A 15,110-nucleotide genomic window follows, 5' to 3' on the forward strand; every position below is an offset into this window, starting at 1 on the left:
AATGGCGGGCTGATTCTTCTCATGAATCCGAAGCCTCAGTAAATCTGGTTTCGTCCAGAGATTTCAACTCACGCTTCGTTCGTGAGTGTTTGGTGGATGAGCCCCACCTGGCCGAGCCCCAACAACCTTCCGGTTCTTCCCATATGGCACATACAGCTTCCACCTCTACGGACCTTCCGGTCCTTGACCCTACAGGCATGTCAGGACTCGGGTGATCAGGTCGGGTAGGAGCCCATGCACAGGGGATACTTGGGGTTCAGTATGTAACCCACGGTGCATGATTATGCAAACAAAGACACCACAAACAGAACTCTAGGTAATGCAGTGTATTTTATGTATATAACAGGACCAGCAAATAAGGGTAATATAGTCTAAGCAAGTAACCGGACGTATGGCAAAATAAATACCGGAAATAAGTCTTTTGGCAGGGAGCCCGCTTGGAAGGGCGCGACCGACAGAGAGCCCGCTTGGAAGGGCACAAAAGGCACACAGCCCACTTGGAAGGGTACAAAAGGCACAAAAGCAAGGAGTCCACTTGGAAGGACACAAAAGCAGGGAGTCCACTTGGAAGGACACAAAAGCAGGGAGTCCACTTGGAAGGACACAATAGCAGGGAACCAGGAACAGTACAGGTGCAGAGCCACAGCAGGAAGGTCCATAGACTTCAATACAAAGGCCCTGACTGAAGGGCAGGGCAGGTTCATAAAGGCAGGGTAATCCAGGTAACAAGGCCCAGCTGGATGTATGAACTAGGGCTCAACCCAGGTAACAAGGCACACCTGATCCTAGTAATAGAGTTCTGAGTGCTCCAGAGGGCAGAGGGTGGCCACTAGTGGTAGCAGATTTAAATGCCACAGGTATGAAAAAGCCATGGTTCAGGCAGCGAAAAAGTGGTTCCTGACAGGGCAACTCCCTATTTGACCCAAATACTATGCGCCACCTCAGAGCTACAGAATGGGCCCCTCCGGAACACATCGCTCTGTATTTACACAAGTGGCTGCGCAAACCCCTGCCTAAGGAGGTGCACAATAAGTTGAGGGCTGAATGCCCACGCCCCTGTATACCTGATAAGGTGGCACTAACTCCCGAGTTTGACCCCAATGTGGTCCCTCTCCTGTCCCTCCAAAAGCGGGACCCCAGAAAAGGGCTGGAACAGGGTCTTAAGTCGGCCCAGGACAAACTGCTGGATCTAGTGGGCCCCGTTACCCAGATCCTATCTCTGGCCGACAGGGCTTTCCTGCGTCTCCCCTCGACCCTAAGCTCGTTCGTGATTGGGCTCTCCGAGTGGTGTGCCTCCTGGGCAATGCCAACGTGGCCATAGCCACCGAATGCCGCAAAGCGGCATTATTTCGCATGGATCCTCGCCTGGAGGAGCTAGGCTCCAAGGATTTGGGGGCAGCTGCCAACGGTCTCCTGTTTGGGGACGCGTTCGTCAAAGAACTTAATAGACATGTTTCATTGATGACCTCTTGGAATAAGGCAAAATTGTCCATGCGGAAGGTCTTTCAGTCAGGCCCTCGTTTTTCCGCTAGGGCTGGACGACCGCGGGGCCGGGTCGCCAGCCGTTCGTCATTCCAAGGCTCCCGGAGTTTCACACAGACCCAGACGTCCTACAGGACGCCTTTCCAGCAGCGCTCCTTCGCCCCCACGTGGAGGTAGCAGAGGTCGCGGCGCTACCGGATTCCCCAGAGGCCGTTCCGGATTCGGATAAGCATGAGTTTTTCTTACCCTTCTTCCCCTCCTCGGGTAGGGGGCAGAATATCTTGTTTTTTCCACAACTGGGTGTGGATTTTGTCAGACCCTTGGATCCTCCAAACGGTCCGGGGGTTTCTGATAGATTTTGTTTCTTCTCCCCATCAGTCGCGCAGACCTCCCCCTACGCGCAGGTCTTCCTCCGACCAGGCCCTGGTAGAGGCGGAACTTCGTTCCCTTCGCGACAAGGGTGCCATCCAACGGGCGTCAGGTCCGATCGGTTTTCTCAGTTCCATTTTCCTGGTACGAAAACGGTCCGGGGAATTCCGCCCCGTTATCAACCTCAGGGCCCTCAACGCGTTCGTCGTATATTGCCACTTCAAGATGGAGGGTATCCACCTCCTTCGAGACCTTATGTCAGAAGTCGATTGGTTCACCAGGTTGGACCTTAACGGATGCGTACCTGTCCGTCCAGATCCACCCGGACCACAGGCGTTTCCTGCAATTTCGCTGGGGCAGTCAAATTTGGCAGTTCAAGGCTCTGCCGTTCGGCCTCAGTTCCGCCCCTTGGTGCTTTACGAAGCTCCTAAAGCCGGTCATGGCTCTCTTTCGCTCCAGGGGTATCAGGTGCATCGTCTACCTCGACAATATCCTGCTCTTCTCCAACTCCAAGGAGTCCCTCCGGGTCCAGGCGGACTTCGTAGTCCAGTCCCTTCACCAGCTCGGCTTCCTGGTAAACGCGAGCAAGTCCGAGCTGGCCCCGCGGCAGCGCATCCTCTTTCTCGGCTTCGAGATAGACTCGCTAGCTGCCATGCTTCGTCTTCCGAGGCCCAAGATCGTTGCCATCCGCAAGGAGATCCGCGCTCTCCATCGTGCGGATTCCTGTTCCCTCCGTCTCCTGGCCCGGGTAGTGGGTCTCCTCTCGTCGTCCATTCAGGCGATTTTTCCGGGCCCTCTCCATTATCAAGCCCTGCAGCGCCTCAAGGCGCATCATCTCCACAGGATCCCGTCCTACGATCAGCCGGTTCAGCTGACCCCCGAGGTTCACCAGGAGCTGACTTGGTGGCTCCTGCATATGGAGGCGTGGAACGCCCGGGCGATCTTCGGATCCCAGCCGGACTTCGTCCTCGAATCAGACGCCAGCATGCTGGGCTGGGGTGCAGCCTCCACCTGAGAGGCGACCGGGGGCCTCTGGTCCCTGGAGGAACGCGCTCTCCACATAAACTGTCTGGAGTTGCTCGCCGGGTCATTCGCGATCAAGAGCTTGGCCAAAGACCGCACAAATTGCTGTCTCCTTCCTCGGAATGGACAATGTGTCGGCTGTGCGCTACATAAACCGTCTGGGCGGCTCTCGCTCCAAGCGGCTTACGGAAGTGACCAAGGACATTTTCGAGTTTTGTCTGGCCCGCAATATCACCCTGCAGGCGGAGTATCTCCCGGGCGCGGAGAATCTCCTGGCGGATTGGTTCTCGAGGCACTGGCGGGACGTCAGCGACTGGAGACTCCATCCTCAGGTCTTTCAGGCTATCAATCGCCGGAGGGGTCCTTTGCGTCTGGACCTTTTTGCGTCCAGGACAAACCGGCAGACGATGGACTTCTTCAATTGGCTTCCGGATCCGGAAGCCCGAGCAACGGATGCCTTTTCCCAAGTCTGGCCTCTGTCGGGCAGTTATGCTTTCCCTCCTTTCGCTCTTATCTCCAGGGTCCTCCATCATCTGCGTCGGGCAGGGGGGTCCCTGGTTCTAGTGACTCCCTGTTGGCACTCTCAGCCGTGGTTCTCGGCTCTGCTGGAGTTGTCCTTTCGAGATCCCCCGGCCCTCCCTCTTCTACCCTCCCTCCTGTCCGGTCCGGAGGGTCAGCCTCATCCGCTCATTGTGGAGGGCCGTCTGTCCCTGGTTGCTTGGACGATCTCGGGGGATCCCGAGCGGTCCCAGGCCTATCGGAGGGGGCTCAATCCCTGCTCCGAGAATCTTGGGCTCTAGGTACCAGAAAGTCTTACCGGGATGCTTGGCGGCGCTGGGCTGCTTGGTGTGTGGGACAACAGGTGGATCCCCATTTGCCCCTTCAGGCTCTGTCCTTAATTTTTTGGCCGATTTGTTCGCCACAGGCAAGTCGTACCGGACGATCAACATTTTTTGTTCAGGCATGTGGGGTTTGCCGGCGACTCGGTCGGTAAGGCCCCTCTGGTTTGCCGCCTTCTGCGGGGCATTCGTCTATCTAGACCTCCGGCTCCCCATTACGAATCTCTCTGGGATGTGGCGTTGGTCCTGGATTTCCTTCGGACCTGGCCCGATAACGACTCCTTGTCTCTTCGACAGCTGACTTTACTGCTCTGCTTACTGTCCTTCCGTCGGGTTTCGGATGTTCGGGCGTTCGATGCGTCCGGCATCTCCTTTTCTCCAGAGGGTGTTACATTTCAGGTCCATAGGAGGACCAAGTCGTTGTCTTCGTCTGTGTCGTACCCGTACCTTGCTGACGACCCTAAGCTTTGTGTGGCTCGGTGTGTCCATACCTATCTTTCTCGGACTAAAGAAGGGCTAAATAGGGAAAAGGGAGGGAGAAGGGGGTAGATAGGGCAGAAGAGAGTAGATAGTGAGAAGGGGTAGATAAGGCAGAAGGGAGGGAAAAGGGGAAGATAGGGGAGAAGGGGAAGATAGGGCAGAAGCACTCCCTTCTGCCCTATCTACCCCTTCTCAGTCCCTTCTGCCCCATCTTCCCCTTCTCACTCCTTTCTCCCTATCTACCCCTTCCTCACTATCTACCCTCGCCCCCAGTCTCCCTATCTACCCTCCCCGTCTCCTATCTACCCTCCCCCCGTCTCCCTATCTACCCTCCCCTATCTCCCTATCTACCCTCTTCCCCCATCTCCCTATCTACTCCCTGTCTCCCTATCTACCCTCTCCCCCGTTTGAAGTTCACTTACCTTGTAGAAGTCCTGTGGTGGGATCGCGAGGCCTCGGTCTGCCGCTCTGCCCTATCTACCCCATCTCCCTCCCTTCTGCCCTATCTTCCCCTTCTCCCTCCCTTCTCCCTATCTAGCCCTTCTCCCTCCCTTCATCCTATCTACCCCTTCTCACTCCATTCTGCCCCATCTTTCCCTTCTCACTCCCTTCTTCCCTATCTTCCCCTTCTGCCCTATATACTCCCTTCTCCTTATCTACCCTTTCTCACTCCCTTCTGCCCTATTTACCCTCTCCCCATCTCTCTATCTATCCTCTTCCCCCATCTCCCTATCTACCCCCCGTCTCCCTATCTACCCTCTACTCCCTATCTACCCACGGTCTCCCTGCTCTGCCGCGGTGTGCGTGGCTTCACTGCATGAAATGCTGGCACCGCAACAGAGGCGAGTGAGAAGCGCTGAGCAGCTGCTGAAAACTTACTCCTGAGCAACCACTCGGCGCCTCTTTCTCTCTATTCTGGCTGTGCAAAAAAATAAAACTGGGGGGCACAGCATAATGTAGGGGGGCCATGGCACCCTCTGCCCCCCCTGCCGACGCCACTGATGATCAGTGTGTATATGTGTATGAGCATCAGTGTTTATGAGCATCGGTGTGTATGTGTGTATGAGCATCAGTGTGTATATGTGTATGATCATCAGTGTGTATGTGTGTATGAGCATCAGTGCGTATGTGTGTATGAGCATCAGTGTGTATGGGAAAGTGTGAGCATGAATGTGAATATGTAAGTGTGTGAACATAAATGTGTATGTGCGTTAGCATGAATGTGTAAGTGTTTGTGTAATATAATGAATGTGTGTGTGTAACAGAGGGAGTGGATACTTGCCAACTTTTGTTCCAGGTGTCACCAGACAAAAAATGAGTTACTCTGCACTGCATGACTTTGTAGCATTCAGCTAGAGTTCACTTACCAGCTTTTAAAGTACCAGTATTTTTACTCTTTTCTTGCAAGTATTAATGTGACTTTTTTGGACTTGCTCATAAAAATAAACTTTATATATATATATATATATATATATATATATATATATATAATTTTTTTTTTTAATTTATCTTAACATAGTTTGAAGGAAAAAACAGAGAGAGGGGAGATGTAATAGAAACATTTCAATACTTTAAGGGATTTAACAAATTACAGGACCAGAGGGTCAAAGGCTTAAATGTAATGTAATAAAGTTCTTCTTTACTGAGGGAGTGGTAGATAAATAGTGTGCCGGCAGAAGTGGAGGGTGCTAATACAGTGAGGGAATAGTGCATGGGATAGGCATACAGCAATCCTTACTATGGGACCAGACCAAGCACTGATTTGAGTCCTTACACCAGGAAAAATGGCTAGATTAGGTGGACCAATCTGCCATTTATATATATGTAGAAAATACACATACCCACAAATATGCCATCCTTTTTGCACATCTAATGTACCTGCTTTTAGATAATGGGAGTTGTAGTCAGTCTATCAGTCTATTTTGGATGTTTTAAAAATACAACATATATTCAATAAAAGTATAATTGTTCTTTTTTGTAAGAAATAATGAAATGTAGGAGATATAGGGACAAAGGGGAAAGGTAAAGAAAAATAAGAGAGATTGAAATAAAGAAGAGTGAGATAATGAGAGATGAGGAGAAAGGGGAGAGATAATAGATCTTCAGGCTAACGCTCCCATCTCAGCTATTTCAGAATGTGGGCAGAGACTGCTAGAAAATTCCAAATAGGACAGAGGCGGCTGTTTGATGGCTAGTTACCTGCAGCACCAAAAGAATATTTAACATTTGAAATGCGCGCCAGGATAGAACAAGGAACTTTTAGATCTTCAGTCTGACGCTCTCCCGACTGAGCTGTTTTGGCACGCAAGGAAAGGCTCCTAGCCAATCTACACGGGAAGGGAAAGCCTGTTTAATAGACAGTAAACTGCTGCACCATGAGAATATTTAAACGTTCGGCTTACAAAGTACAGCCCATTCTTCTTAAAAATAAGCGAGCAGGTGTGACGAAACTCAGGATCTTTAAATCTTCAGTCTAACGCTCTCCCAACTGAGCTGTTTCGGCATTCAAGAGGCAGCTGCTAGCAAATCTACATGGGATGGGGAAGCCTGTTTAATAGCCAGTAAACTGCTGCACCATGCGAATATTTAAAAATCCGGCTTACACAGTACAGTCCATTCTTCTTGAAAATAAGCGAACAGGTGTGCCGAAACCCGGGATCAAACCAGGGCCCTTTAGATCTACAGTCTAACGCTCTCCCAACTGAGCTATTTCGGCATGCAATAAAAGGCTGCTAGCAAGTCTACATGGGATGGGGAAGCCTGTTTAATAACCAGTAAACTGCTGTACCATGAGAATATTTAAACATCCGGCTTACAAAGTACAGCCTATTCTTCTTCAAAAGCAAGCAAGCATGCGTTCAGAAAACCGGGATCGAACCAGGGACCTTCAGTCTAACGCTCTCCCAAATGAGCTATTTCGGCATGCAAGATAAGGCTGCTAACAAATCTACATGGGATGGGAAAGCCTGTTATCCAGTAAACTGCTGCACCATGCAAATATTTAAAAATCCCGCTTACACAGTACAGTCCATTCTTCTTGAAAATAAGCGAGCAGGTGTGCCTAAACCCAGAATCGATCCAGAGACCTTTAGATTTTCAGTCTAACGCTCTCCCAACTGAGGTATTTCGGCATGCAAGAAAATGTTGCTAGCAAATCTGCACGGGATGGGAAAGCCTGTTTAATAGACAGTAAACTGCTGCACCATGAGAATATTTAAACATCCAGCTTACAAAGTACAGCTCATTCGTCTTCAAAAGCAAATGAGCCTGTGTGCCGAAACCTGGGATTGAACCAGGGACCTTTAGATCTTCAATCTAACGCTCTCCCAACTGAGCTATTTCGGCATGCAATAGAGAGTTGCTAGCAAGTCTACACGGGATGGAGAAGCCTGTTTAATAACCAGTAAATTGCTGCACCATGAGAATATTTAAACATCCGGCTTCCAAAGTACAGCTCATTCGTCTTCAAAAGCAAGTGAGTGTGTGTGCCGAAACCTGGGATCGAACCAGGAACCTTTAGATCTTCAGTCCAACGCTCTCCCAACTGAGCTATTTCGGTACGCAAGAAAATACTGCAAGAAAATACTGCAAGAAAATCTGCACAGGACGGGAAAGCCTGTTTAATAGCCAGTAAACTGCTGCACCATGAGAATATTTAAACATCTGGCTTACAAAGTACAGCTCATTCGTCTTCAAAAGCAAGAGAGCATGTGTGCAGAAACCCGAGACCTTTTGATCTTCAGTCTAACGCTCTCCCAACTGAGCTATTTCGGCGTGCAAAAAAACGCTGCTAGCAAATCTGCACGGGATGGGTAAGCCTGTTTAATAGCCAGTAAACTGCTGCACCATGAGAATATTTAAACATCTGGCTTACAAAGTACAGCCCATTCTTCTTAAAAATAAGCGAGCATGTGTGTCGAAAACCGGGATCGAGCCAGGGACCTTTAGATCTTCATTCTAACGCTCTCCCAACTGAGCTATTTCGGCATGCAAGGAAATGCTGCTAGCAAATCTGCACGGGATGGGAAAGCCTGTTTAATAGCCAGTAAACTGCTGCACCATGAGAATATTTAAACAGCTGGCTTACAAAGTACAGCCCATTCTTCTTACAAATAAGCGAGCATGTGTGCTGAAACCCGCGATCGAACCAGGGACCTTTAGATCTTCAGTCTAACGATCTCCCAACCGAGCTATTTCGGCATGCAAGAAAACGCTGCTAGCAAAAGTACATGGGATGGGGAAGCCTGTTTAATAGCCAGTAAACTGCTGCACCATGAGAATATTTAAACATCTGGCTTACAAAGTACAGCCCATTCTTCTTAAAAATAAGCGAACATGTGTGCCGAAACCCGCGATCGAACCAGGGACCTTTAGATCTTCAGTTTAACGATCTCCCAACCGAGCTATTTCGGCATGCAAGAAAATGCTGCTAGCAAGTCTGCACGGGACAGGAAAGCCTGTTTAATAGCCTGTTTAATAGTGGCTTACAAAGTACAGCTCATTCGTCTTCAAAAGCAAGTGATCATGTGTGCCGAAACCCGGGATCGAACCAGGGACCTTTAGATCTTCAGTCTAACGCTCTCCCAACTAGGGCTGCAACTAACGATTATTTTAATAATCGATTAGTTGGCCGATTATTTTGTCGATTAATCGATTAATCGGATAAAAAAATACATTTTAAATTGAAGAAAAATTGCAATAAAAAACGTACAATTTACACTTTCATCTCTTTATTGCAATGGCCTCTCTCTATTCACCTTCTTATTTTACTGACATAATAATAAAAGCTACAAGAACCCAAACACGGTGCTTCTCAAACTAGGTTTTAATACAAAGTAATTAGTAAATATTAATTCACATGTTAACTATTTTTAACCAGTTATGCACATCTGACCCCCAGCTTGCCACTCTGCCCCCATATATGCCTTATACCTCTTATATGCCAGATTCCACTGTGCCCCCTGATATGCCTTATACTCCTTATATGCCAGTGATATGCAACTGAGCCCCCTGATATACCTTTTACCCCCAGATTTGTTTTATGCCCCCCTGATATGCCTAATATCGATGTCTTATACCCCCTATATACCACTGACCCCCCTGATATACCTTTTACCCCCAGATATGTTTATGCCCCCCTGATATGCCTAATATCCATATGCCTTATACCCCCTATATGCCCTAAAAATTCATAATACCCCCCATACACCACTATAACTCACCCATACACCACTCTGGCTCCTCCCCCTCCCATACACCACTCTGGCTCCTCCCCTCCCATACACCACTCTGGCTCCTCCCCTCCCATACAACACTCTGGCTCCTCCTCTCCCATACACCACTCTGGCTCCTCCCCCTCCCAAACACCACCCTGGATCCTCCCCCCTCTCATACACCACTCTGCCTCCTCCCCCGCCCATACATCACTTTGGCTCCTCCCTTCCCATATACCACTCTGCCTCCTCCCCTCCCAAACACCACTCTGCCTCCTCCCCTCCCAAACACCACTCTGGCTCCTCCCCTCCCATACCCCACTCTGGCTCCTCCCATACTCCACTCTGCCTCCTCCCATACATCACGTTGGCTCCTTCCCCTCCCATACACCATTCTGGCTCCTCCCCTCCCATACGCCACTCTGGCTCCTCCCCCTCCCAAACACCACTCTGGCTCCTCCCCTCTCATACTCCACTCTGCCTCCTCCCCCCTCCCATACACCACTCTGCCTCCTCCCCTGCCCATACATCACTTTGGCTCCTCCCATACAGCACTTTGCCTCCTCCCCCTCCCATATACAACTCTGCCTCCTCCCCTCCCATACATCACTTTGGCTCCTCCCCCTCCCATACTCCACTCTGCCTCCTCCCATACACCACTCTGGCTCCTCCCCCTCCCATACTCCACTCTGGCTCCTCCCATGCATCACGTTGGCTCCTCCCCCTCCCATACATCACTTTGCCTCCTCCCCCCTCCCATACTCCACTCTGCCTCCTGTGAACCTCCGTTTCTGACAAGACACCAGGGAGCCGGGTAGAGAGGCAGAGTGGCGTATGAGAGGGGGAGGAGCCAGAGTGGTGTATTGGAGGGTGGCTCCCATGCACCCCTCTGACTCCTCCCCCCTCCCATACACCGCTCTGCCTCTCTACCCGGCTCCGTTACTGAAGGCACTTTCACTGCAGCTTCATAGAAGCCACAGTGTAAGTGAAGGGCAGTAACGGAGTCTGTCTGTGCGAGTCAGAGAGGATGATTCTCTGTCAGCCGGTGGGGGTCTGCATCGCACAGACAGACTCCGTTACTCACCTTCACTTACACTGAGGCTTCTATGGAGCTGCAGGGAAAGTGCCTGTCAGTAACGGTGCCGGGTAGAGAGGCAGAGTGATGTATGGGAGGGGGGAGGAGGCAGATGGGAGGGGGAGAGAGACGGAAGTGAGAGACCGGCCGACAGTGAGGGGAATCCAGGTCCCCTGCAGCGTCGCGGGGGATCTGGATTCCGGTGTTATAATCCGATCTCTGTTTGAGGTCGGATTATATAAGGAGAGGAGTTTTTCAGAGCATTTGCTCTGAAAAAAACCTCTTTTTATAATCGATAAAAATCGATCCGATTAATCGATGATGAAATTCGTTGATGACGATTTTCATTATCGATTATAATCGATTTTATCGATTAGTTGTTTCAGCCCTACTCCCAACTGAGCTATTTCGGCACGCAAGAAAATGCTACTAGCAAAAGTACATGGGATGGGGAAGCCTGTTTAATAGCCAGTAAACTGCTGCACCATGAGAATATTTAAACATCTGGCTTACAAAGTACAGCCCATTCTTCTTAAAAATAAGCGAACATGTGTGCCGAAACCCGCGATCGAACCAGGGACCTTTAGATCTTCAGTCTAACGATCTCCCAACTGAGCTATTTCGGCATGCAAGAAAATGCTGCTAGCAAGTCTGCACGGGACAGGAAAGCCTGTTTAATAGCCTGTATAATAGTGGCTTACAAAGTACAGCTCATTCGTCTTCAAAAGCAAGTGATCACGTGTGCCGAAACCCGGGATCGAACCAGGGACCTATAGATCTTCAGTCTAACGCTCGCCCAACTGAGCTATTTCGGCATGCAAGAAAATGCTGCTAGCAAAAGTACATGGGATGGGGAAGCCTGTTTAATAGCCAGTAAACTGCTGCACCATGAGAATATTTAAACATCTGGCTTACAAAGTACAGCTCATTCGTCTTCAAAAGCAAGAGAGCATGTGTGGCGAAACATGGGATCGAACCAGGGACCTTTAGATCTTCAGTCTAACGCTCTCCCAACTGAGCTATTTCGGCATGCAAGAAAATGCTGGTAGCAAAAGTACATGGGATGGGGAAGCCTGTTTAATAGCCAGTAAACTGCTGCACCATGAGAATATTTAAACATCTGGCTTACAAAGTACAGCTCATTCGTCTTCAAAAGCAAGCGATCATGTGTGCCGAAAACCGGGATCGAACCAGGGACCTTTAGATCTTCAGTCTAACGCTCTCCCAACTGAGCAATTTCGGCATGCAAGAAAATGCTGCTAGCAAAAGTACATGGGATGGGGAAGCCTGTTTAATAGCCAGTAAACTGCTGCACCATGAGAATATTTAAACATCTGGCTTACAAAGTACAGCTCATTCGTCTTCAAAAGCAAGCGATCATGTGTGCCGAAAACCGGGATCGAACCAGGGACCTTTAGATCTTCAGTCTAACGCTCTCCCAACTGAGCAATTTCGGCATGCAAGAAAATGCTGCTAGCAAAAGTACATGGGATGGGGAAGCCTGTTTAATAGCCAGTAAACTGCTGCACCATGAGAATATTTAAACATCTGGCTTACAAAGTACAGCTCATTCGTCTTCAAAAGCAAGTGAGCATGTATGCCAAAACCCGGCATCGAACCAGGGACCTTTAGTCTAACGCTCTCCCAACTGAGCTATTTCGGCATACTAGAAAATGCTGTTAGAAAATGCTGTTAGAAAATGCTGCTAGAAAATGCTGCTAGCAACAGCACATGGATTTGGGAAGCCTGTTTAATAGCCAGTAAACTGCTGCACCATGAGAATATTTAAACATCTGGCTTACAAAGTACAGCTCATTCGTCTTCAAAAGCAAGAGAGCATGTGTGCAGAAACCCGGGACCTTTAGATCTTCAGTCTAACGCTCTCCCAACTGAGCTATTTCGGCGTACAAAAAAACGCTGCTAGCAAATCTGCACGGGATGGGAAAGCCTGCTTAATAGCCAGTAAACTGCTGCACCATGAGAATATTTAAACATCTGGCTTACAAAGTACAGCCCATTCTTCTTAAAAATAAGCGACCATGTGTGCCGAAACCCGGGATCGAACCAGGGACTTTTAGATCTTCAGTCTAACGCTCTCCCAACTGAGCTATTTCGGCATGCAAGAAAATGCTGCTAGCAAAAGTACATGGGATGGGGAAGCCTGTTTAATAGCCAGTAAACTGCTGCACCATGAGAATATTTAAACATCTGGCTTACAAAGTACAGCCCATTCTTCTTAAAAATAAGCGAACATGTGTGCCGAAACCCGCGATCGAACCAGGGACCTTTAGATCTTCAGTCTAACGCTCTCCCAACTGAGCTATTTCGGCATGCAAGAAAATGCTGCTAGCAAGTCTGCATGGGACAGGAAAGCCTGTTTAATAGCCAGTAAACTGCTGCACCATGAGAATATTTAAACATCTGGCTTACAAAGTACAGCTCATTCGTCTTCAAAAGCAAGTGATCATGTGTGCCGAAACCCGGGGTTGAACCAAGGACCTTTAGATCTTCAGTCTAACGCTCTCCCAACTGAGCTATTTCGGCATGCAAGAAAATGCTGCTAGCAAGTCTGCACGGGACAGGAAAGCCTGTTTAATAGCCAGTAAACTGCTGCACCATGAGAATATTTAAACTTCCGGCTTACAAAGTACAGCTCATTCGTCTTCAAAAGCAAGCGAGCATATGTGCCGAAACCCGGGATCGAACCAGAGATCTTTAGATCTTCAGTCTAACGCTCTCCCAACTGAGCTATTTCGGCGTACAAACAATTGCTCCTAGCAAATCTGCACGGGATGGGAAAGCCTGTTTAATAGCCAGTAAACTGCTGCACCGTGAGAATATTTAAACATCTGGCTTACAAAGTACAGCCCATTCTTCTTAAAAATAAACGAGCACGTGTGCCGAAACCCGGGATATACACATACATACATACACACGTTAGACGTTCATTTTTAACTACATAACATGTATTTATCTCTTTGAAGTAAAGACTGTGATTAAAATATGATTTCAAAATAACAGCTAAAGTGACAGTTATTTTTCATTCTTTAATATTAGCCCCTGTTGACAATATATATAAATATTAGACCCTGCTTCCGATATATAGAAATATTACACCCTGCTTCCGATATATTTAATATTAACCCCTGCTGCGGATATATATTAATATTAGCCCCTGCTGCGGATACATACTTATATTATACCCTGCTGTCGATATACATAGAAATTATACCCTGCTGCCAACATATATAAATATTAGCCCATACTGCCGATATATTATTAGTCCCTGCAGCCAATATATATAAATATTAGCCCCTGCAGCCTATATTTATTGATAATAGGCCCTGCAGCCAATATATATTAATATTAGCCCCTGCTGCCGATATATATAAATATTAGTCCCAGCTTCCGATATATATTAATATTAGCCCCTGCAGCCAATATATGTTAATATTAGACCCTGCTGCCAATATATTTGCCACACTGACTGCAGATCAGGGGAAGACTGTGAGAGTCAGTACAGTCTTCCTTCCTTCTGACTGCACCGTGACATTGAGAGATCCTCTCCCCTGTAATCATCCCCAGAGTCCCTTTGTCCCCTCATTCACTAAACCACACCGCTCTTTTACTTACACCCTGTAGTTCAGGTATAGATCAAATAAACAACACATGGAAACAGCACACGCAACTGAATGAGATAAAAAAAAACCCTGTATTTGCAGGTATACATAAATAATGTATGGAAACTTAGCCGATACAGATCAACAGAATTTGACACACTATTTGACATCCAAACAACTATAAATCATTCTTTTTTATCACATTATTAAAATCCCAAAAATCAAAAGTTAAAAGGCCCAAATAAATTAAGGAGATTAGACATAATGGAAACTTCAACAAAACTTTTAGCCATTAATGCATCACAACCATCTTAGCGCTGCGTCACCAAATGAACACCTCATCACAGATAACACAATGCATACAGCTGCATATAACTAAGCTGAGTACCACTTGGTCTGTGAAGGCCTGTGAAACCAAAGGGGAATAGTGTCCTGTATAATGAAATCAAGAATTGAGTTCCACAAACTCTGAACCAACATCTCCGTTTCCTTTTTAATAATATATTCAGATTGAAATAAGAGTAAATAACACAATACCTTTTTCCTCTCACTGATTTCTAGGCCTAGAAAGTTTTGTCCTCTGAAGTGACCACAAAATCTGGATAAATAAAAATTACAAAGTTCTATTTAACCCTACAGCAAGTAGTGCCAGGAAACAGATGACCAAACTCATATCAGGACAGGTTCTGCCACACTGACACCCAAATACATACCCCAGGACAGGCTTTGCTGCCACATGGACCCCCACATCAGGATGGGATAACCTACTAATATTATTAATTATATACTACTACTAGTATAAAAATGCTTTCCACATTGCTCTGTTGTTTGTGTGTATTGCCCCTTGTGTATTTGTGCCCCCCCTAGCCACCCTCCTTTGTGCATTTTTGCTATACACCCTTGTGTATTGATTTATCTGATGCCACCAGCCAGCCCCCTCCCTTGTGTATTGATTTATTTGATGCCCCCAGCCAGCCCCCCTCCCTTGTGTATTGATTTATTTGATGCC

The 15,110-nt window shown here is 47.9% G+C and overlaps 2 non-coding genes across 2 annotated transcripts; both read right to left on the reverse strand.

Annotated features, from left to right (window-relative positions):
• Positions 1-6,836: 6,836 nt before the first annotated feature.
• On the reverse strand, positions 6,837-6,909 carry TRNAY-GUA (transfer RNA tyrosine (anticodon GUA)). Its single transcript has one exon. It is a non-coding gene; the product is annotated as a tRNA-Tyr (tRNA).
• A 556-nt stretch (positions 6,910-7,465) lies between these two features.
• TRNAF-GAA (transfer RNA phenylalanine (anticodon GAA)) lies at positions 7,466-7,538 on the reverse strand. The gene has a single exon. It is a non-coding gene; the product is annotated as a tRNA-Phe (tRNA).
• Positions 7,539-15,110: the final 7,572 nt, after the last annotated feature.

This window comes from Spea bombifrons, chromosome 3, assembly GCF_027358695.1.
Source record: "Spea bombifrons isolate aSpeBom1 chromosome 3, aSpeBom1.2.pri, whole genome shotgun sequence".
Taxonomy (NCBI): domain Eukaryota; kingdom Metazoa; phylum Chordata; class Amphibia; order Anura; family Pelobatidae; genus Spea; species Spea bombifrons.